The 22,037-nt window shown below is 43.2% G+C and overlaps 1 long non-coding RNA gene across 1 annotated transcript; it reads left to right on the forward strand.

The window, feature by feature from the left end:
• Positions 1-7: 7 nt before the first annotated feature.
• On the forward strand, positions 8-19,380 carry LOC117515029. The gene is made up of 3 exons (XR_004562003.1): positions 8-19; positions 18,987-19,081; positions 19,371-19,380. It is a non-coding gene; the product is annotated as an uncharacterized LOC117515029 (long non-coding RNA).
• Positions 19,381-22,037: the final 2,657 nt, after the last annotated feature.

Genomic DNA, 22,037 nt, shown 5'->3' on the forward strand with positions numbered 1-22,037 from the left:
TGTTTGAAAGAGGTAATCAGTATCTGTGATGCCACAAGAGGAGGTGAACCTAATGTCTCAAATGTCTTTAATATTGGGGTGTAACTCTCCATCTGTCAAAAACTGTCCTCTCCAGAAATGCTTATAGCCCATCACGATTTGAGAATGCAGAGACACAACAGCAGTTGTATACTCTGAGTACATACATACCATCAACTGTTTTTAGTAGATGGTATATATGGGTAGATTGCACTAATCTTAGTCTGTATAATTTACACAATTTTCATAGTAAAAAAAAAGTCCTCTCCGAAAAGTATAGCAGATCATATCTGTGAGCTCATATATGCAAACATCTGACAGGTCTGAAACTTTGGGGATCTAAGTTCCCCAGTCAGCAGTTAGAGATGGATGAATAACTTGACCAAAGTAACCACTCTGATTTTTTGGTGCCAGTGACACATACTTGTGTACGCTGACTGTGAAACAGCCCAGCAGCACTTTGTGTGTTGGATTACATGAAGAATCTTGTCCCACTGTCTAATCAGCTAATGCAGTTTGTGTTGCATCACCACACGTGCCATCTCAGTGAATACGGCTGACGCTCAGCCACATTGGATGATGTGGCCAATACGTTCGGCCGTCACATTCCTGTGCTCATCAGGAGCCAACAGCTTGACACGCTGTGCCGTTTGTTACAGGCAGGCCCAGCAGTTACCGCTGGTTTGACACTAACAGCCTGAACTGTGTCTGTGAGGTTGACAAACCACACAGTCGTGGACATTCATTATGACAATGCCTCAGCTGTGGTGTTTGTGCCGGCCAAAGCAACTGTGATTTAATGTGCGCTGCAGAGCTGCTAACACCACGACACAAACGGAGGCACTCGACAGCAGTCAGCAGCCTGCTGTCTGACGGGCCGAGCGAGCTGTGCGCACGCCTCATCCTTCCACCAGGTGAACTGTGACTGAACCCTTTGTATTTAGGAAATGGTTTATGAGACAGAGACGGGATGGCTTTCTCCACACAAAGCCAGGAGAAATCAGGCTTTCAGTGGTACTGATCCACCTCTGCTGCTTTGCTCCAATGGAGAAGCTTTCACACTTCATCCAGACAGCAGGTCTACCCATCTAAGTGCCCGCACTCTCCTGCTACATGAGCCCAGAATATGAATGAGGCTGAGATCATCGCAGTCTCTGCAAGAAGAGAAAGTGAGCTTTAGAAAAGCATCTCTGGTGCTGTGCCTCGTCCATATGCACACATCTGGCTGCTTCTATTAGATAGGTGCTGTTTCCACCTTTATGTTCATTCATTCATGTTCTTTATTGATGGTGATACATGATAAGAACATAAACATCGTGAAACGCCAAGCCACCTGGGTAGCTGTAAAATTTCTAAGCTGCACCTTTATTTGTATCATCAGTTTTGTGCGTTGCTGTAGCATACTTATATTATTGACATTCTTTTATTACTGAAGTTTATTTTGTTTAGTGCGCTGATTTTTTCATTAGTAGTGGTAGTAATGAATGAGTGATCTTTCGGAATATAAGCTGCATCAAAGTACAAGTCACAGGACCTCCCAAACTAGTTAAAAGTGTTTAACATTTACTTACAAATGGCTTTTTCACAATCAGGTGTCCATCTATGTTGCAGAGGACATTTTTAGACGGTAATATATCAATGTCAATGCCACATTGTCAGTATGTCCATTTAAATAATCCTAAAATACAAGTGCACAAGCACAGATGGAGTTTTTGCTAATGATCTTGGAAATTTGGATGCATTTCATAAAACGTATTTCAGAAAACTGGGAAGTCCAAAATTTCAGATTTCTGACAAGGAAAAGTGTAAAGGAATGCCATTCGACGTTGGAGTTCCTACTAGCGAAGTTGTGGCAAATCGATCTACCCAGATGCAGTGGCACAGAACAATGGGGGCGCCCACAGAGATGCACAATGTGAATGGTAAACCATCAACTTTATAACACTATATAGACTTTATATAATGGTTGAGTGGATCCTTGTCATTTGATTGGTGGCTTGTATGTCACATGACATGGATTATTCGTACCATTTGCCATTGGGTTTCATTAACTGTGCAATAGTTCTTTTTAGCGTGCAATTAGGTGCTATATGAAATGTGCTATTGCACGCCCTGACCACCGCACATACTCACACTACCATGTGTGGCGTTTACCCAGTGATGCCGGTAACGCGTTACTTAGTAACGCGTTACTCTAATCTGACCACTTTTTTTAGTAACGAGTAATCTAACGCGTTAATCTTTCCAAATCAGTAATCAGATTAAAGTTACTTCTCCATGTCACTGTGCGTTACTATTATTTTTCATTGTGGGTCGATAACAGCATTAAACTTGGTCTGTGGGCAGGAGGTCGGAGTTCGACTGAACTGCCCACTTTCAGTGAGCTGTGAGCTTTTAATCCGCGGTTTTTTGCAGCTGCTCGACTCGTCCTCACCTCTTAAAGCGCGGTGATCAGCACACCTGCACTGAACTTTACAAAGACATTTTTATACTTTTTTTCCTTTTTTATTTAGAATTCTGAGCTGAGCCGCTCTGTATCGTCTCGTTAAAAACAGCTGATCCTCCGCGACGTGTTAACAACTAACACTATTTTCCACTCAAATGCACCTAAACTCTCTTTCTGAGGACCACATGATGTGAAAACAAAATAAAACTTTCTTACCTGTAAATCTGGTCATGTTTTCTGCATAAATAAATGTTATCCATTCTTTGTGCTCAAACGCCAAAGCAGGGGCGAATCTAGATGGAATGGGGGCGTGGGGCAAGGATGTCCCCCCACAACACCCCTAGATTAAAGGTGCAATTTTGAAGCTGTTTTTTACTACAACTAATATTGCTTAAAATAATAATAATTTCGACAAGTAAAATGTTTAGAGAGAATTTAAATGTTAGAAAAATGTTAGAATTTAATAGTTACCTTTATAAACAATGTAGGCTCGAAATTGCAAGTTTTACTGTTACAGTGCTGTCAACAGTTAAATATGAGGTCAAGAAAGAGGTCTTTATTTTACTTTTTATAAAACAAGTATTTATTTTCATTGAAGTCAAGAAAGGGTGACTATAAAGTGAGTTTTGGCAAAACAGGTATCATTGTCATGTTGAGGTGGCAGAGGGTTGTTGTCAGCAGCTGGGAAAAGTAACTAAAAAAGTAACTAGTAATCTAACTTAGTTACTTTTACAATTGAGTAATCAGTAAAGTAACTAAGTTACTTTTACAATTGAGTAATCAGTAAAGTAACTAAGTTACTTTTTCAAAGTAACTGTGGCAACACTGCGTTTACCTAAACATGACAGAGTTTGTTTTGCTGCCAGACGACTATTTGAAGGAGCTAACTGATGCTGCTAATTCATCTAACACAATAAACTCCACAAATACATAACGCCATAAGCCATCTGGAGGCATGAATAGTGCAGAAGATAACTGACACAATCCTTCACTTGGTGATGCAAGCATCAGATTTGACATGAATGTTCTTCATAAATCAGTGTTTGAGGAAAAAGTGCTGGCCACTTGAAAATCCAATATGGCGGCCAGGTAGGGGTCAATGAAGAATTGCACAGGGGTCAAAATCTAAAAATGCTCCAATCATATTGAAAGCTATACCACATTGTGTGTCTGGTCACAAAGACTGCAAAAAGGTAAAGTTGGGATGATCTATGACTGAATCTTCTGGAGTTATGGGGTAAAAACAGCAAGAATGGTGACAAAGGTCAGTTTCAGTTTGTAAAGGAGTCAAAAGTTAAAGTTGCCCCAATTTTGGTAAAATGTGGTACAAATTATTGGTTGAACTAATAGGATTAATAAATGGAATAGTTTTGACTGTGTTGAACACTTGGTTTGCAAAGTAAATGTCAAACAATGTCGACGTCCACTGGATTCTATAGCATGTGACAGATGTTACCCTGTAACGTGACAACTGAGCATGACACATGGTGTAAACTATTCCTTTTTAAAACCCTATTAACTCAACCAATAATTTGCATCACATTTTACAAAAATTGATGCAACTTTATCTTTTGACCCCTATACAAACTGAAACTGACCTTTGTCACCATTCTTGCTGTTTTTATCCCATAACTCCATAACAGTCAGACATAGATAGTCCAAACTATACCTTTTTGGAATATTTATGATCAGACAAATAATGTGTTATACTTTTCAATATGATTGGATCATTTATAGATTTTGACCCCTGTGTAATTCTTCATTGACCCCTACCTGGCTGACATACTGGATTTTCAAGTGGCCAGCGCTTTTTTCTCAAACACTGATTTATGAAGAATATTCATGTCAGATTTGATGCTTGCATCACCAAGTGAACAATTCTGGCCAGAAATCATACTTATTTGATTCACTAGAAGAGCTGTTAGGATGAAAAGCTGAACAAATTTCTGACGCGGGTTTTTACTGGAGTGAGGAAAGCAGACGGCAGTCTGTACACAAAGTCAGTGGACGGCATCACGGACTACTGAGAACAATTTTGGACTCCTATTTAAAGTTAGTGTTAGACTGTTTACATCAAAGCACCAGTGATGCACATCAAAATGTATGTCCCTTTTCTGTTTATAGATTAATAAAATATCAAATGACAAGGATCTATTTTTGTGGTAATATATAAAACAAATAATGAAAGAATGTTTTTTCCATTCTTTCAAGGGAATATTTAATTTCACCTTATGAAATATTCATACCATTGAACTCTCAAACATTATTTGTATAATAAACTATATCTATCTGTTTTATTGGTTATATTGCCATTTAAGACAACAGTCAAAGTGTCTCTTCAAAAACAATCCAAATAATATTAGGTTAAAGCAGTCATCCATGCTTTTTGTTTACATTCAACTTCATTCACCTGGAACACTTTGAGGATGGACCTAGCAGAGGGACAAATGTGACATCCCAGTTGTCTGGAATGCAGAAATAGGCCAAATGATGGGATATATCAAAGTTAATTTCAGTAATACAATCACATACACCTATTCCAAAATCCATGTTTTTATCTCAATATAAAAACCACTAATATATATTTTGCTGCTGTAAAATATGGCCAATCAAGATATTTTGAACTTGGATGGATGATGGATGGATGAGATTAATTATCATTGTCAGTACAAGCGCAACAACAACGAGATTACGTCCACACTCACATTTCCACAGACAAACAGCAATTTATCAACAATTATTACTTGTTTACCATAGTAATGGCACACATCAGAATTAAGACAACACATATACATTTGACATTGTTTATGTGCACTAAACCTGAAACAGTCTGTTATCCAAACTGAGGCGATGTGAGTGTGTGATAGCCACTGCAACTGGAGTCGCGCCGCCGCTAGCTTGGGGGGAACGGGGACCTGCCACAGCTAAAACCGCGCAGCCCCCAGAGGGGAAAGGGGTGGCATGAGTGGTGGCCGGGATGGGGTGTGTGATGGGGGACAGGAGGTGAGGTAGAAGGAAAAGTGGAGCATGCTTCAGTCTTTGTCCATGTGTGAGTCTGTCTGTCCTTGTGTACTGGAGTAAGAAAGATAAGGAGGCAGCCAATCTTCCCAAGGCCATAAAAGTTCTTCTGGAGGATAAACAATGGGCATTTTATCCTTGACAGGCTGATAAGCCTGCTGTGTTTGTGGTTGAGCAGTGAAAAACCCTTTTCCAGCTTCACATGAACAAACCAAAACCCAATTATGAAAAATTCCCCGGCCTCTGAAATCTTCACATTCTTCTGCAAGGCGCGCATTTCCTCCGAGATGTTATCCAATTTGCGTCTGAGTTCAAGGGTTAACGCAGTCTGAAATGCATCGCCTTGCCTAATTCATTAATCATGACGGACAAGCGAGGGGTCGTGGTTTTGGCAGCAGCCGTCTTGCCAATCTTCTGGTAGGTCAGGGCAGCACATAAGCCAATAAGTACCAACCCTCCTACTATGAATCCAAATATGAATAAATCCTCAACGTTCTCCACAGAGAAAGGCGGAAAGCATGCGACCCGCCAAGTCACCCAGGCATCGAGAACATAGTCGGCAGGGTAAGTTCCATCCAGGCACACAGGGTTCCCCGGCCCTGATCTTCTTGGAAAATAAATGGTGTCAATAGCGTTCAGAGACCAGCTGATCAATTCCATGATTAATCCAATATAGTTTGAAGAATTCACAGCCTGGTGAAGGAGGGACTTTGAAGGTTGGAGCAGAGATAGAGGAGAGAGGAGGAGATGTGACTGCCCTCGCCGGAGTCCCAAGCTTGATGCAGTTATCACTGCTGATTGTTATCCATGAGGTTTGACATTCACATGCTACTCAAAACTTAATCAGAAACTGTTATTTTCTACTAAATGTATTCCCAGAAATAACAATAACTTTGAACAAAGTAATTAGCACATAAATGTGATGACACAGTTAAACTAATGTTATTACCATCTGTCAACAACACTGTGAGAGGAATCAAAAGGACCCCTTTACATTCTGGGAGGGCCCATCCTGGCCTATCACAATAACAAACATTTACTTTCAAAAATAATTCTGTAAAACTCAGAAGGCACTGTTTATCAACACGACAGAATTCAGCTGACAATCTGAGTGTATAATTTTCAGATGTACAAACAACACACCCAGAGTGGGTTTGATGTACAGTGTGTTATTGTGGTCTTCTTATCGCTTTTCCTTGTGTGTAATCGACCGTGGTCAGTTCCACTGGGATTACACAAGATTGCTGCCAACTGTTGTGACACTTCAGGCTAATTACGTCACGAGGAATGCAGGATTCAATCGGGGCTGAAAATCGACAATGTGGGACCGGCCTTAAGCCAGCACCATCGACTTTGTATTTTTTCACTTTATTGGGGACTAATTACAAATACTATGGCGCTTAAAATGTTTGCAAAGTACCAAAAGTCACAAAACTCAGATTAATTTTTGCATCACAGCAGGGAACATACACAGATGTGTAGAATTGTGGGACCTTGGGGTGTGTAAACAGGAAGACCCCGTTATATTTAACTGTGCTGACCTTAATTCCCAAACATATCTTAACTTTTATTTCTGTGCAACACAAGTCACAACACATTTGACAATGTTCACATTCATCCACCAGTTGGCAGATAAATGCTGAGTCACAGTTGCGGTTCAACACTGAATTACTCCCGCGGTGACACCCCCTCAGAGCGCCCTCCCCACACAAGAAACAAAATTTTGCACAAACAGCCATTTTTAATTATTTTATTATTATTTTTAATATTTTAGAAGTGCATTTGAAATTGCAATTGGAATTGAAACACTGCAGGCCACAATATAACTCTCACTCACTCATCTTTAAAACGCTTACTCCTATTAAGGGTGTGGGGTGGGGGTGGAGCCTATCTCAGCAGTGATAGCGTTTGAGGCGGTGTACAACTGGACAGGACGCCAGGGTGTACACGCAACATATAGACAAACAAACACATTCACACCTGCACGCACACCTATGGACAATTTCAAGTTTCCAGTCCATCTAACCTGCGTGTCTTTGGATGTGGGAGGAAGCCAGAGCACCCAGAGGGAACCCACACAAACACCAGCGTTGCCAACTTTGGGACTTTGACTGGATTCAGACTCTGCGTGCACATAGCGTGTGCCGAACATTTTTGGTAACCCCAAATAAAAGAAAAACAAAAAAGTTCTCATTTACTAATAAAAATAATAATAGAAGGGGAACTCTGTTTGATTTGTTGTTCTTCTCCTCTCCATCCTCCTTCTTTTTCTGAAATATTTCAGCAAGCTTATCTACAGGCACAGGAGAGACTAATTAAGAAAAATGCTTAAAATGGCTAGAGGTGAAGAGGGCCGTGATGGGGGACCTATGGGTTTTAGCCATGCTAATGCTCCCCAGAACCATTTTCTGCAGTGAATTTGGAAGGAGACACAGGGAGGATGGAGGCAGCTGTTTATCCAACTCTTTACAAGCTGGACAAAATCTATCTGCAGCTTCTGTGCCGTGTGAGGCTTCTCTAAACCTGGAGAGAAGGAACCGACTCAAGCCTAACACTGCTGAAATTAACTTGTTTTTAAATAAAAAAAGAAACCTTTTGAAGCCCCAAATCCCCTTTATTTTGTACAACTATGGTCATAACAGTTTGTGCTAGTTGCACAAACATTTCTCAATTTATATCTCTATTTCATACAGTATTTTATATTTTAATATATTATTTTATATTTATATATTTAATATAAATATTAAGCGAGTGTCAGACAGGGTGATGAGTGTGAAGTTGGAAATTGAAGGGGTGATGATGAATATCATCAGTGCATATGACCCACAGGTAGGTTGTGAGATGAAGGAGAAAGAAGATTTCTGGAGTGTGTTAGATGAGGTGGTGGAGAGTGTGCCCAAGCATGAAAGAGTGGTGATAGGAGCAGACTGCAATGGGCATGTTGGTGAAGGGAACAGAGGTGATGAGGAAGTAATGGGTAGATATGGTATCAAGGATAGGAATGGGGAAGGACAGATGGTAGTTGATTTTGCAAAAAGGATGGAAATGGCTGTGGTGAATACCTACTTTAAGAAAAGGGAGGAGCACAGGGTAACATATAAGAGTGGAGGAAGGTGCACACAGGTGGACTACATTCTTTATAGGAGATGCAAGCTAAAAGAAATCACAGACTGTAAGGTGGTAGCAGGAGAGAGTGTCACTAGACAGCATAGGATGGTTGTTTGTAGGATGACTTTAGGGGTAAAGAAGAAGAAGAGAGTGAGAGCTCAACAAAGGATCAGATGGTGGAAGCTGAAGGAGGAAGACTGTTGTGTGAAATTTAGCGCGCAGGTGAGAGAAGCACTAGTTGGAGGGGAAGCAATTTTGGACAACTGGAAAAGTACTGCAGATGTGGTGAGGGAGACAGCTAGGGCAGTACTGGGTATGACATCTGGACAGTGGTGTTGTGTGGGCCGCTGAAGAGGAGGTACTGCTGGCCCACCACCACCAGAGGGCGCCCTGCTTGGAGTGCGGGCTCCAAGCACGAGAGGGCGCCAGACCCAGAAGAAGTGACAGCTGTCACTCATCCTCTGCACCAGCTGTCACTCGTTATCATCACTACCATAAAAGTCGGACTGCAACTCCACCTCCCCGCCGAGAAATCGACTACCAGTACCAAGGTAATTTCTCTGCTGACTAACACTGTGTGTGTGTAATAACTTGAACCTCTATTGCAGCCGTTTTCCTGGAGTGTTGCCTTATCTGGAGGATTGGCGTTTGGTGTGACAGCGACGGCTTCGCCTCACACCCCATCACAGATAAGTGGTTGACCAGGAGCTGCACGAGTGTGTGTGATTTGGAGGTGGAGGTGCTCCCTCCCAACTGTGTTTGGACTGTAAATTACTGAGTGTGCGGACTCACACTCATACATCATCTTTCTGTTTTCTGCCAGCAGTACCAGGGTCGACAGCCGAAGACAGAGGCCACCTGGGGACTCGGGACTTGGCGGCTCCGGTGTTCTTCAGACCGTTGGTGGTGGAGGCCGTGTGGGACGCGGCTTCTCTCTCGTCGGGCGTCTTCTATCTTCGAGCCTGCCCACACGTCACCTGGTGTTTATTGACTGTGAAAATTACGACACATTTCGTTGTGTATTATCACAACATTAAATTGTTACCTTTTGGCTTACTCATTGTCCGTTCATTTGCGCCCCCTGTTGTGGGTCCGTGCTACGACACCTTCCCAACAAGTGGAAGGAAGACAAGGAGACTTGGTGGTGGAATGAAGAGGTCCAGGAAAGCATAAGGAGAAAGAGGTTGGCGAAAAGGTTTTGGGATAGTCGGAGAGATGAAGAAAGTAGACAGGACTACAAGGAGATGCGGCGTAAGGCGAGAAGAGAAGTGGCAAAAGCAAAGGAAAAGGCATATTGCGAGCTGTACAAGAAGTTGAATAGTAAGGAAGGAGAAAAGGACTTGTACCGATTGGCCAGACAAAGGGACAGAGCTGGAAAGGATGTGCAGCAGGTTAGGGTGGTAAAAGATGCACATGGTAATGTGCTGACAAGTGAGGAGTGTGTGCTGAGAAGGTGGAGGGAATATTTTGAAGAGTTGATGAATAAAGAAAATGAGCGAGAGAAAAGGCTGGATGATGTGGTGAGAGTAAATCAGGAAGTAAAAGAGATTAGCAAGGAAGAAGTGAGGGCTGCTACGAAGAGGATGAAGAGTGGAAAGGCAGTTGGTCCAGATGACATTCCAATGGAGGCATGGAAATGTCTAGGAGAGATGGCAGTAGAGTTTCTAACCAGATTGTTTAATAAAATCTTGGAAAGTGAGAGGATGCCTGAGGAGTGGAGACGAAGTGTGCTGGTTCCTATTTTCAAGAACAAGGGTGATGTGCAAAGCTGCAGTAACTACAGAGGCATAAAGCTGATCAGCCACAGCATGAAGTTATGGGAAAGAGTAGTAGAAGCTAGGCTTAGAAAACAGGTGAAGATCTGTGAGCAGCAATATGGTTACATGCCGAGAAAGAGCACTACAGATGCAATGTTTGCTCTGAGAATACTGTTGGAAAAGTACAGAGAAGGACAGAAAGAGTTACATTGTGTGTTTGTGGACTTAGAAAAAGCTTATGATAGGGTGCCAAGAGAAGAGTTGTGGCATTGTATGAGGAAGTCTGGAGTGGCAGAGAAGTATGTTAGGGTAGTGCAGGACATGTACAAGAATAGTGTGACAGCGGTGAGATGCGCAGTCGGAATGACAGACTCATTCAAGGTGGAGGTGGGATTACACCAAGGATCAGCTCTGAGTCCTTTCTTGTTTGCAGTGGTGATGGACAGGTTGACAGATGAGATCAGACAGGAGTCCCCATGGACTATGATGTTTGCAGATGACATTGTGATCTGTAGTGAGAGTAGAGAGCAAGTTGAGTCTAGTCTGGAGAAGTGGAGATATGCTTTGGAGAGAAGGGGAATGAAAGTCAGTAGAAGCAAGACTGAGTACATGTGTGTGAATGAGAGGGAGCCCAGTGGAATAGTGCAGTTACAAGGAGTAGAAGTGGTGAAAGTAGATGAGTTTAAATCTTTGGGGTCAACTGTTCAAAGTAATGGAGAGTGTGGTAGAGAGGTGAAGAAGAGAGTGCAAGCAGGGTGGAGTGGGTGGAGAAAGGTGGCAGGAGTGATTTGTGACCGAAGAATATCAGCAAGAGAGAAGGGGAAAGTTTACAAAACAGTAGTGAGACCAGCTATGTTGTATGGTTTAGAGACAGTGGCACTAACAAAAAGACAGGAGACAGAGCTGGAGGTGGCAGAGCTGAAGATGTTGAGATTCTCTTTGGGAGTGACAAGAATGGACGAGATTAGGAATGAACATATCAGAGGGACAGCTCAGGTGGGACGGTTTGGAGACAAAGTCAGAGAGGCGAGATTGAGATGGTTTGGACATGTGCAGAGGAGGGACCCAGGGTATATAGGGAGAAGGATGCTGAGGATGGAGCCACCAGGCAGGAGGAGAAGAGGGAGACCAAAGAGGAGGTTCATGGATGTGCTGAGAGAGGACATGCAGGTGGTTGGTGTGACAGAGGAAGATACAGAGGACAGGGTGAGCTGGAAATGACTGATCTGCTGTGGCGACGCCTAACGGGAACAGCCGAAAGACAAAGAAGAAGAATCAAATTATTACTCCTTAAAAAAGTAACTTAGTAACTTCTAGTTAGTAACTAGTTCTAGATAGTAACTTCTAGTTATGACCCAACTCTCATGTCCAATTTTAAAAGTAACTAAGCTAGATTACTAGTTACTTTCAGCAGCTGCCGACAACCCCCCGCCCCACCCCCGGCCACCTCAACATGAAAATGATAACCCATTTTGCCAGTACTCACTTTATAGTCACCTTTTCTTGACTTTAATGAACATAAATACTTGTTTTATAAAAAATAAAATAAAGACACCTTTCCTGACCTCATATTTAACTGACAGCACTGAAACGGTAAAACTTACCATTTCTAACCAACATTATTTATAAATGTAACTAATAAATTCTTTTTAACATTTTTCTAATATTTAAATTCTCTCTAAACATTTTAGTTGTTGAAATTCTTCTTCTTATTATTATTATTAGTGGTACTAGTGTCGGGGCGGACGGCTGTCCAGCAACTGTAGCGACTGGACCGGCAAAGCAGACTCCCAGACTTGATGTAGGAGTAGGAAAAAAACATGGTCTTTATTCCAGGCTTAGGTTCGGTGCACAGGTGGTCAAGCAGCAGAACAGAGGTACAACTGGGGTCAGACAAAAACGCAGTCATGATCAAGCAGGGGTCAAGGCACAAGCAAACAGAGTAATCAAAGATTATGCAAAAAGCGTGGTCGAGCAGAACAGAGCAATAATCGGCACAAGGCTAGGCAAAAACAGGACTGAGAACAAAAGGCTGGAATGTGTGCAAGACACGATGACAAACTGACGGTGAGCTGTAAGACTGTGATGGTTTAAATAAAGAGCAAACAAATCAGGGTGATATGAAGCAGGTGTTAATTTGGTGCACGTGAGGAACAATCCAGAAAGGGGTGTGGCTAGTGGACAAAGAGTATACATGGGCAAGATAGTGGGGAAGGGAGTGCACAAAGTGGAGTGATGTCAGATAGCAAGATATGTGAACAGGTGCCAGGAGTCTGAGTGAATGGAAACACTAAATAGACTGAATCAAAGTGAGGGACAAAGATATAATGGCAGGTGCAGGGCGTGAGGAATAACAGGGAACAATGAACAGAGCTAAAACAGACTATAATACTACTGTGACAGAAACTAAAATCAGAGCGTGAGAACTAGAAGAAACTACATGAGAACTGATCAGGGAAAAATAAGAACGTAAACACTAAGACAAAACTAAACTGGAACTGACAAATGACTGAAGAATACAATAAAGATAACTGGATGACAAAATCAACAAGCTGATCCGATTGAGGCTGAAAGTGTGTGTCACACCAGAGAGTTGGCAACCCTGAAACACGGGGAGAACATGCAAACTCCACACAGAAAAGCCACAGGTGGGCATCAAACTGCTGACCTTCTTACTGTGAGGAACCAGTGCTAACCACTAATCCACCGTGCTGCTCTACATTACATCCATGACATTATTATTATTATTATTATGTCACTGTACATGACAACAAAAAGAGTTGCCAGCTGCTGGAAAATTATTGTAAAAACACACACTTTTGCAGGCACACACACACACACACACACACACAAAGGTCAGATTCAGTCACTTCAGCTGGTCATGTGAACACAGCACAAGTTGTAAACCGTCTTTACATTCGGCAGCCTGTACTTTCTGCAAACTTTTTTTTCCACGAGTGGGCAGTTTGTCCTCTCCGGTGAGATTCAAACCCGTTCTTACATGCTGTCTGTCTGCTTTCAAACACCTTTTCTTTCATAAACTGTCTGCCTGCCTCATTTTCTGGATGATCCACAGAGAAATGTGGCACTGAGTTCTGGTTCTGTGCTGAGCCCAAAGCAGAACAGACCACACGGGAGGAGAGCGCATGCCCCCGGTCGCCTGCCGCACACAGCGAGGATTCGGCTGCGTCCTCTGCCACTTGTAGCTGGGGGCGCAGCCGAATTCTCTACGTGTGCGGCAGGCATTACGCAGGAGACAACCGCTTCACCTGGGTGACCACATAATCTTTTGTATCATCTATTTTCATTAGCCATTTCAAACAATTCAGAAAACCGTGCAGGAATGTACAGGCCTGTACACTGACTTTAGCCCATGACCCCCCCCTCGTCCCTTCAGAGAAACCCAGAGGTGAACTGTCCCCATGGGCCCCTCCCCTTTCTCACATTGCTTCTGTGCACTGTCCTTCTAGCAAGCAAGGGCATGTGTGTAACTACAGGGGGCGCCAATTTGCCAATTCCACACACAGTCACAAGAAAACCGTTTAGCGGAGCACATGATTTTTTTTTAAGTGCCCGTGCCGTGTCGGATTTTCATTGTCTGGAAATGGCGGAATGATTTGGGGTTTTTTTTTTCCATCAGAATTTTTTCAGAAGCTGTTAGAGACTGGCACCTGGAAACTATTCGAAAAATTTATCTGGCTTTCTGTGAAAATTTTACGGGCTTCACAGAGAATAAGGTCTGGTAGTACAGCTTTATGTACCCCTTTAAGGACGCTCAGCGCGCCGCGCTCCGAGCTGCGACGACACGGCACAAGCCACCGGACCATTTCTGAGCTGATGGCTCTGTGGATACGAGACCGTCATGTGCTCTTTGTCTGGTTATCACAAGAGCTGGACATCAGCAATTTTCTGGCAGATTTCACTTTTAACAAGAGATTTTGTCACGGAAAGCCGCGCGGAAGCTTCGCGCGTCACGACCGATTCGCTTTGGAAGCGAGACAAAGGGACACCTCCATTTCGGCGTGTCAGAGGACAAGTTTGGACATGTCTATCTCGGCTTTCAATGCTAACCAGTCCAGTAAGTATCAGTGAAATTGTGGAGAGCTGGAAGAGAGAGATAAATTTTTCAAATAGTTTCCAGGTGCCAGTCTCTAACAGCTTCTGAAAAAATTCTGATGGAAAAAAACCCCCAAATCATTCCGCCATTTCCAGACAATGAAAATCCGACGACGGGGCAGGACCACTCCTTCCACAAGGCGTGCTCACAGGCGAATGATGTCACCGACAGGCGTGGAAAAACTCACGCATGCGCACAAGGGTTCAAGCTTGTCTGACGTGAAAACATATGAATCAAATCCATATAGTTTAAAAAAAAAATAAAAAGGTACGATACTTTATGGACAGACCTCGTATATATACACATATATACACGTACATATATAAGTATATATGCATATATAGACATGACTGGAATTGGAAAAAAAAATAGGAGCACCTTATTTACAATATGTGAAGTGGAATTTAGATGTGATAAGGTGACATTAGTGCAGGGATTTGTGAACGAGTTGTTATTGCACATGATATGTGGACATATTATTGCATGTGGTTATTTCACAGTGTTATTGTACAGTCTGACAGCAGCAGAGAGGAATGACCTGCGGTATTGTTCCTTCTTGCACTGAGGGTGCCTCAATCTGTCACTGAACGAGCTGCTCAGCTCCACTACAGTCCGGTGCAGAGGGTGAGAGGAGTTGTTCATGATGGATTTGAACTTGGTTAACACCCTCCTCTCAGCCACCTCCTCCAGAGACTCCAGAGGACAGCCCAGGACAGAGCTGGACATCCTGACCAGCTTATTCAGTCTCTTTCTCTCCCGCTTTGTGCTGCCCGGGGCCCAAAAGATGACAGCATAGAGGAGAGCAGAGGCTACAACAGAGTCATAGAAGGTCTTAAGCAGAGGCCTGCTCACTCCAAAGGATCTCAGTCTCCTCAGGAGGTGGAGGCGACTCTGGCCTTTTTTTGTACAGGGCGTCTGTGTTGTGAGTCCAGTCCAGTTTGCTATTGAGGTGAACACCCAGGTATTTGAAACTGTCCACAGTCTCGATGTCCTCCTTCTGGATGTTCACCGGTGGGTGAGGTGGTGGTTTCCTCCTGAAGTCGATCACCATCTCCTTCGTCTTACTGGTGTTGAGACACAAGAGGTTGCGCTCACACCAGTCCATGAAGTCTGTGATGACCGACCGGTACTCCAGCTCCTTCCCCTCAGATACGCGACCCACAATGGCGGAGTCATCAGAGAACTTCTGGAGATGGCAGCTGTCCGTGTTGTAGGTGAAGTCCGAGGTGTAGAGGGTGAAGAGGAAAGGCGAGAGGACGATGCCCTGGGGGGGCCCCGGTACTGCACCTTACCACCTCAGACTGACAGCCGCGCAGCCGCACGTACTGCGGGCAGTCAGTGAGGTAGTTGATCGTCCAGGCGGCGAGATGTCCATCCACACCTGCGTCCTCCAGCTTCCCCCACAGCAGCGCCGGTCTGACGGTGTTGAAAGCGCTGGAGAAATCAAACAACATGACTCTCACAGCGCTCCCGCCGGTCTCCAGGTGGGTGAGCACTCGCTGCAGGGTGGGATCAGCTGCGGTGGCATCACGCGTGTGTGATTCATTTGCACTTTGAATGCTGCTAGTCGCTTTTGAGAAGAAAAGTCACCAAGATGGTTTGGAAAGTCACCAGATTTAGCAAGAAAGTTGTCAATTTGGCAACAGCAACATCGTCTTTTCCGTGATACATGGGTGGAAACAAAAGCAACCGAACCCAGATAATCAAGCTCAGGATACTCAGTAGATCACAGATAAATACAAATAAGTCTTGATCTCAATAGATAATGAAGTAAAATCATGTATTTTTAACACTAACATTTTAACCATCTCTTTTAAAATAGAGCTCTTATTTAAGTGTTTTCAATTGACAGCGCTGGGAATTATAAACCCATTTTAATCTGAATTGAATGTTCCATTCAACTCAGCTTTGCCTCATTGAATGGAACATTCCATCTTTCACCTCATTAAATATTTGTACCATTGAACGCAAACATTCATTATTTATATAATATTCAATGTTGCAGAATCTGGTTAATATTATAGTTATTTATCATTATTATTATAATTACATGCAAAAACTTTGAAATGTGCATTGCTTGTCATCTCTGTATGAGCTCCACGAGGCCGCGCTATCAAATAGCGAGAAAGATGCACACTGCTGATGATCAAAAAGTGTATTTGAAGTGAAGCTGGCAGGTTGTTGGGGAAAACAGGGGGTGCAAATGAACGGTCAATAGATGAGCCAAAAGGTAACAATTTAATGTTGTGAATGTGCACAACGATTATACAGACAATCACAGAATCTGACAGCAGTCAATACACAAAGGTGACGTGTGGGCAGGCTCGAGGATAGAAGACGTCTGTTCCGAGAAGAGCCGTAACCACACGATTTCTACCGCCACAGAACCTGGTGAATACTGGAGCCGTCAAGTCCCGAATTCCCAGGTGATCACCGTCCCCGACTGTCGGATCTGGTACTGCTGGCGAGGAGCACAAACAGTGAGATGTGGGTGTGTGCACACCCAGTAACAAAAACAGTCAGAAGGTGGAAAGTCACCTCCACCTCTAATCACACACTCGTGCAGCTCCTGTTAAATCACTTATCTGGTTGGAGTGTGAAGCGAAGCCGTCGCTGATCACACTTTACGCCAATCCACAGATAATGAAACGCCACAGGAATACGGCTGCAAAGAAGTTTAGGTTATTACTCAATGATTTAAGTCAGCAGAGAAAAGTACCTTCACAGGTAGATGATATCTCAGCAACGAGGTGGAGATGACGTCCGGTCTTTATGGAGTGAGATGATGTAGTGTAGATGGGTGACAGCTGTCAAGAGATAATGAGTGACAGCTGTCACTCCCGGCTGTGTCCGTGGCGGCAGCGCCCTCTCGTGCCTGAAGCCCGCACTTCAGGCAGGGCGCCCTCTGGTGGTGGGCCAGCAGTACCTCCTCGTCTGGCGGCCCACACAACACAAGTTTTGGGTTTGTGCTCTGTTTTATTGTACATTTTATCTTATTTTTGGGTGTTGTCGGTTCTTTGCCTGTTGCTTTCTGCTTGGGGTCTCTATATCTTTCTCTTGGTGGTGGGCGTTTCCCTTTGTCTGACCACACCCCTGTTCTAGTCGCCTCCCCTCACACCTGTCTTTGATTTGCTGCTCCTCACTTGGATGTAATTAAGACTCTCTTTGCTCTGGTCCTTTGCCAGATCGATGTGCCTTGAGCCTTCTTTCCAGCCTTCTCTTGAACCATTGTTTTGCTTCATTTTGCCTCATTGTGTTTTTGACCACCTGCTAGTTTTGCTCGACCACGTCTCTCGCCTGATGATTGTTGTACTTCTGCTCCTGTCTGACTGCCTTACTGTGTACTGACCCCAGCTAACCAACCCAGTAAAGGAGTTAAGCCTTTCAGATCGGTGAGTTTGTGTTCTGCATTTGTGTCCACCCAGTTGTCAACACCGAGCCTGATACAAGCAGAGTGTTCATGTATTTTTAAAAACACAGTGCTGTGCGTTGATCACTGCAGCAAACGCTGGTGCCATCTCACAGACAAAAGTGAGAGTAAAGACTTTTTTCACTTTTTTAGTGAATCAACTTTAAATGACAAATCTAAAAAGTCCTTTATCAGGCTGATTCTTATTGGATTTGATCAGAGATTTGATCTGTTCATCAACAAGATGCAAGCGGGTTTATCTATGTGGCAGATGAGGAAATCGATGCAGAAAAGCTGCGCTCCACCGCCCCACTCAAGGTTTGTTAAAACGTTAAATGTGTGTGTGTTACTGAAATATGTAAAGAGTATAATATTACTGAAAATTACTGCTAACTGACATCTATCCAGCGTTTTTCAAACAACATGATATAAAGGAGTTTTCTGTTGTCCTGACAACACTGAGGAACGTCTCCAGACTCCGGTGACATTGTGGCTTGTTTGTGCTTTGTGGGCAGCAGCTGTTGAAAACGTGAAGCTGACTGTGTGCTGATTTGGAAGCGATGCAAAACACTGGCAGGTATCGTCCACCAAATTAGTTTGCACACAGCAACGTGGATGAAGGGGGAGTCGACAGCTGGATGTCAAAAGTTGGCTTCCACCAGGAGGAGAATCCAACAGTGTGGGCAGAGAGGAGGTGACTCTTCAGGACTGTGTTTGCCTGCTGCCATCTCAGTGTTCTTTCTCTTCTGTTTTCCTCTGTTTGTGTAGGTGGCTTCTCCCAGACAGGGGGTCGGCAAGCCGCGGCTCCGGAGCCACATGTGGCTCTTTAAGCCCTCCACAGCGGCTCCCTGAACCTTAAAGGCTCCCTGTCCGTGAATCTGTTTTTTGTTTTTTTTTTGTTCTGTGCAGCAGCGTCTTTTAAGTTGAAAATCTCAGAGGATTTCAGACTGAGTCACGCTGTGATGTAACTGTAGCACCTTTGCAGGCAACCAATCACACGGAGTCTCTTCACGAAGGCGAGAACTTTGTTTTTGGACTCAGACGCTACATTCCACTGAGTGAGGTTGAGAACATCAGTGCACGTGAGACAGTGAGGGAGGGTTTTAAGCCCAGTGTGAAACAACTAAACAAAACTGTGGAGGCACCTTATTTCTCGCTCCACTTTCAGTACCGGTGCGGTACTGACGGTACCGTCCTGTTCACACCATGTGTGCGTGTCAGCAGCAATTATACTGAATTTAGGAGACGAAGAGATGAAATAAATGGTCAAACATCCTTAAAAATGAGAAAATATGAATTAACTGTATAAAAATCATACATGCGCACGTAAAAAAAAAACCTGATGTGGAGAAACTCTGCAGTGATGTTCAGAAGGAGAAATCACATTAAAAAAGTGAGAACTCTTAACTTTAATAGACTGTTATTTTCCAAACATATTACTTTTGATCATGAGTTAATGTAGTTGTGTTTTATGTTCAAGCACAAAATGTGACTGAGGAGGAGAAAAAAAACAGGATGACTGATCTCGAGTCAGATTAAAAATACAAGCTGCTGATTTTTGTTATTTTTTCAAAGTTATTAGACTGCAGCTATAAGCTGCTATATGTTTTATTTATTTCAAAGTTAGCTCTTATTGTATTATTTATATTTCAAAAAATATGGGGAGTGAAATCAGCCTGCATTGTTCTGTTCAGTTTATATCAAAGTTTTCCTGCACATGTCTGTGTATTTTTTATTTTGTATTTAGGATCGGCTCCTTTCTCTGCCCCTGACCATGGCAGCGTCTCCACATCTGGAGTTGGTCCTCAGGAGCCAGATGGTGGCTGCCCACTGCTCCGAGTGGTTGGATCATGTCTAGCTGTAATTAGGATGGTTAAAAGCAGAGGACAAATTTTATTGTATGTACAATGACAATAAAGGCTCTATTCTATTCTATTCTTCATTTATAAGAATTTGGTGTTTACACTCTCTCTACACAAATCAGAAAAACACTGGGAATATATGGAAAATAAAATTAAAAATAAAAAGTTGCACTACTCCCAGTTTCTCCACTCACACCCACAGAAGCCAAAAGTTCTTCCAGAGTTGTGTCTTGGTGGCTTCGCTCACTTGTGTCCTTCCATCATGGATATTTAGTTTTTGAGAACTGCCTACCTGATACAGATTTACCATAAAGTACCACACTGTTTGTATTTCTGAATGATTGATATAAATGAAGTCTAAGAAATATTCAGTGACTTGGAAATGTTCATGTTTTCAACCCGTGACATTTCTCAAGAAAACTGGCTGCTCTGTCCAAACCTTTTTTTTTTTTTTTTTTTTTTTTGCAGGCCTTAAATATAAGAATAGATGTATATTAACAAACAAAATAAACCTGACCACACAAAACATGACATATGTTGTTTTCGTACCATCTGCAGTTAAGGAAACAGAAGTCAAAGAAAATGTCAAGATCATTATGGGGCCCCCCCAACACTACATTTTTCATATGATGGCCTCTCTTCATTGGCTTCCTGTTAATTCCAGAATATAATTTAAAATTCTTCTTCTTACTTATAAGGTTTTGAATAATCAGGTCCCATCTTATCTTAGGGACCTCATAGTACCATATCACCCCAATAGAGCGCTTCGCTCTCAGACTGCAGGCTTACTTGTAGTAACTTACTTGTAGACTGCTGGGGGGTTCCCATGATGCACTGAGTGTTTCTTTCTCTTTTCGCTCTGTATGCACCACTCTGCATTTAATCATTAGTGATTGATCTCTACTCGCCTCCACAGCATGTCTTTTTCCTGGTTCTCTCCGTCAGCCCCAACCAGTCCCAGCAGAAGACTGCCCCTCCCTGAGCCTGGTTCTGCTGGAGGTTTCTTCCTGTTAAAAGGGAGTTTTTCCTTCCCACTGTCGCCAAGTGCTTGCTCACAGGGGGTCGTTTTGACCCTTGGGGTTTTTACGTAATTATTGTATGGCCTTGCCTTACAATATAAAGCACTTTGGGGCAACTGTTTGTTGTGATTTGGCGCTATATAAATAAAATTGATTGATTGATTGATATGATGCAAACTTTTCTGATTTGGGATTGTAAAAATCAAAACAAAAATTATATATATATATATATATATATGAAGTCTGTTAGAAAAGTATCTGACCTTTTTATTTTTTGCAAAAACCATATGGATTTAAATCACGTGTGATGGCATCAGCCAAGCTTGAACCTTCATGCGCATGCGTGAGTTTTTTCACGCCTGTCGGTTGCATCATTCGCCTGTGAGCACGCTTTGTGGGAGGAGTGGTCCAGCCCCCTCAGCGGATTTTCATTGTCAGGAAAATGGCTGAGCAACTGCCGCTTTGCTGCATCAAACTTTTTTCAGAAACTGTGAGAGACAGCCAGGTGGAAACCATTCAGAAAATTCAGATGGCTTTCGGTAAAGATCTTATGGGCATCATACAGATTAAGGAGCATTACAACCGGATTAAAGACGGCCCACAGCGGCTGAGGGCGCGCCGCGCTTCGAGTGGCCATTGACAGGCTGAAACGACCAGATCATTTCCAAAATGAAGGCTGTGATGATCCGGGACATCGTCTGACTACCAGAAAACTGGCAAGAGAGGTGGACATAGCACTTTTTCGGCACATTACACTGTTACAGGAGATTTTGTAATGAAAGACGTGTGGCAGAATTCGCGCGTCAGGACGGAGCCGCGTAATGGCGCAGAACAAAAAGCACCTCCGTGTTGGAAGTCTCACGGGACATGCCCAGCTCTTCCACCATTTGGAAGATTCAGACGGCTTTGGGTGGCTTTTCAGTCGAGTGAGTATCCGAGAAATTGTTGAAGATCTGGGCATGCCACAACATGTCCTGTGAGACCAACACGGAGGTGCTTTCGTTCCGCACCATTAGCGCAACTGACAGGTGTGAAAAAACTCACGCATGCGCACGAAGGTTCAAGCTTCAAATCCATCTGATTCAAATCCATAAGGTTATTGCAAAAAATAAAAAGGTTGGATACTTTTCTAACAGACCTCGTATATACATACACACATATATATAACTTTTTTTTTCATGTATATGCATATATAGTTGACTTGTATATAGAAAGCTTTTATAAGTGTTGTGTGGGCCGCTGAAGAGGAGGTACTGCTGGCCCACCACCACCAGAGGGCACCC

Source organism: Thalassophryne amazonica, chromosome 8 (genome assembly GCF_902500255.1).
Source record: "Thalassophryne amazonica chromosome 8, fThaAma1.1, whole genome shotgun sequence".
Classification (NCBI taxonomy): domain Eukaryota; kingdom Metazoa; phylum Chordata; class Actinopteri; order Batrachoidiformes; family Batrachoididae; genus Thalassophryne; species Thalassophryne amazonica.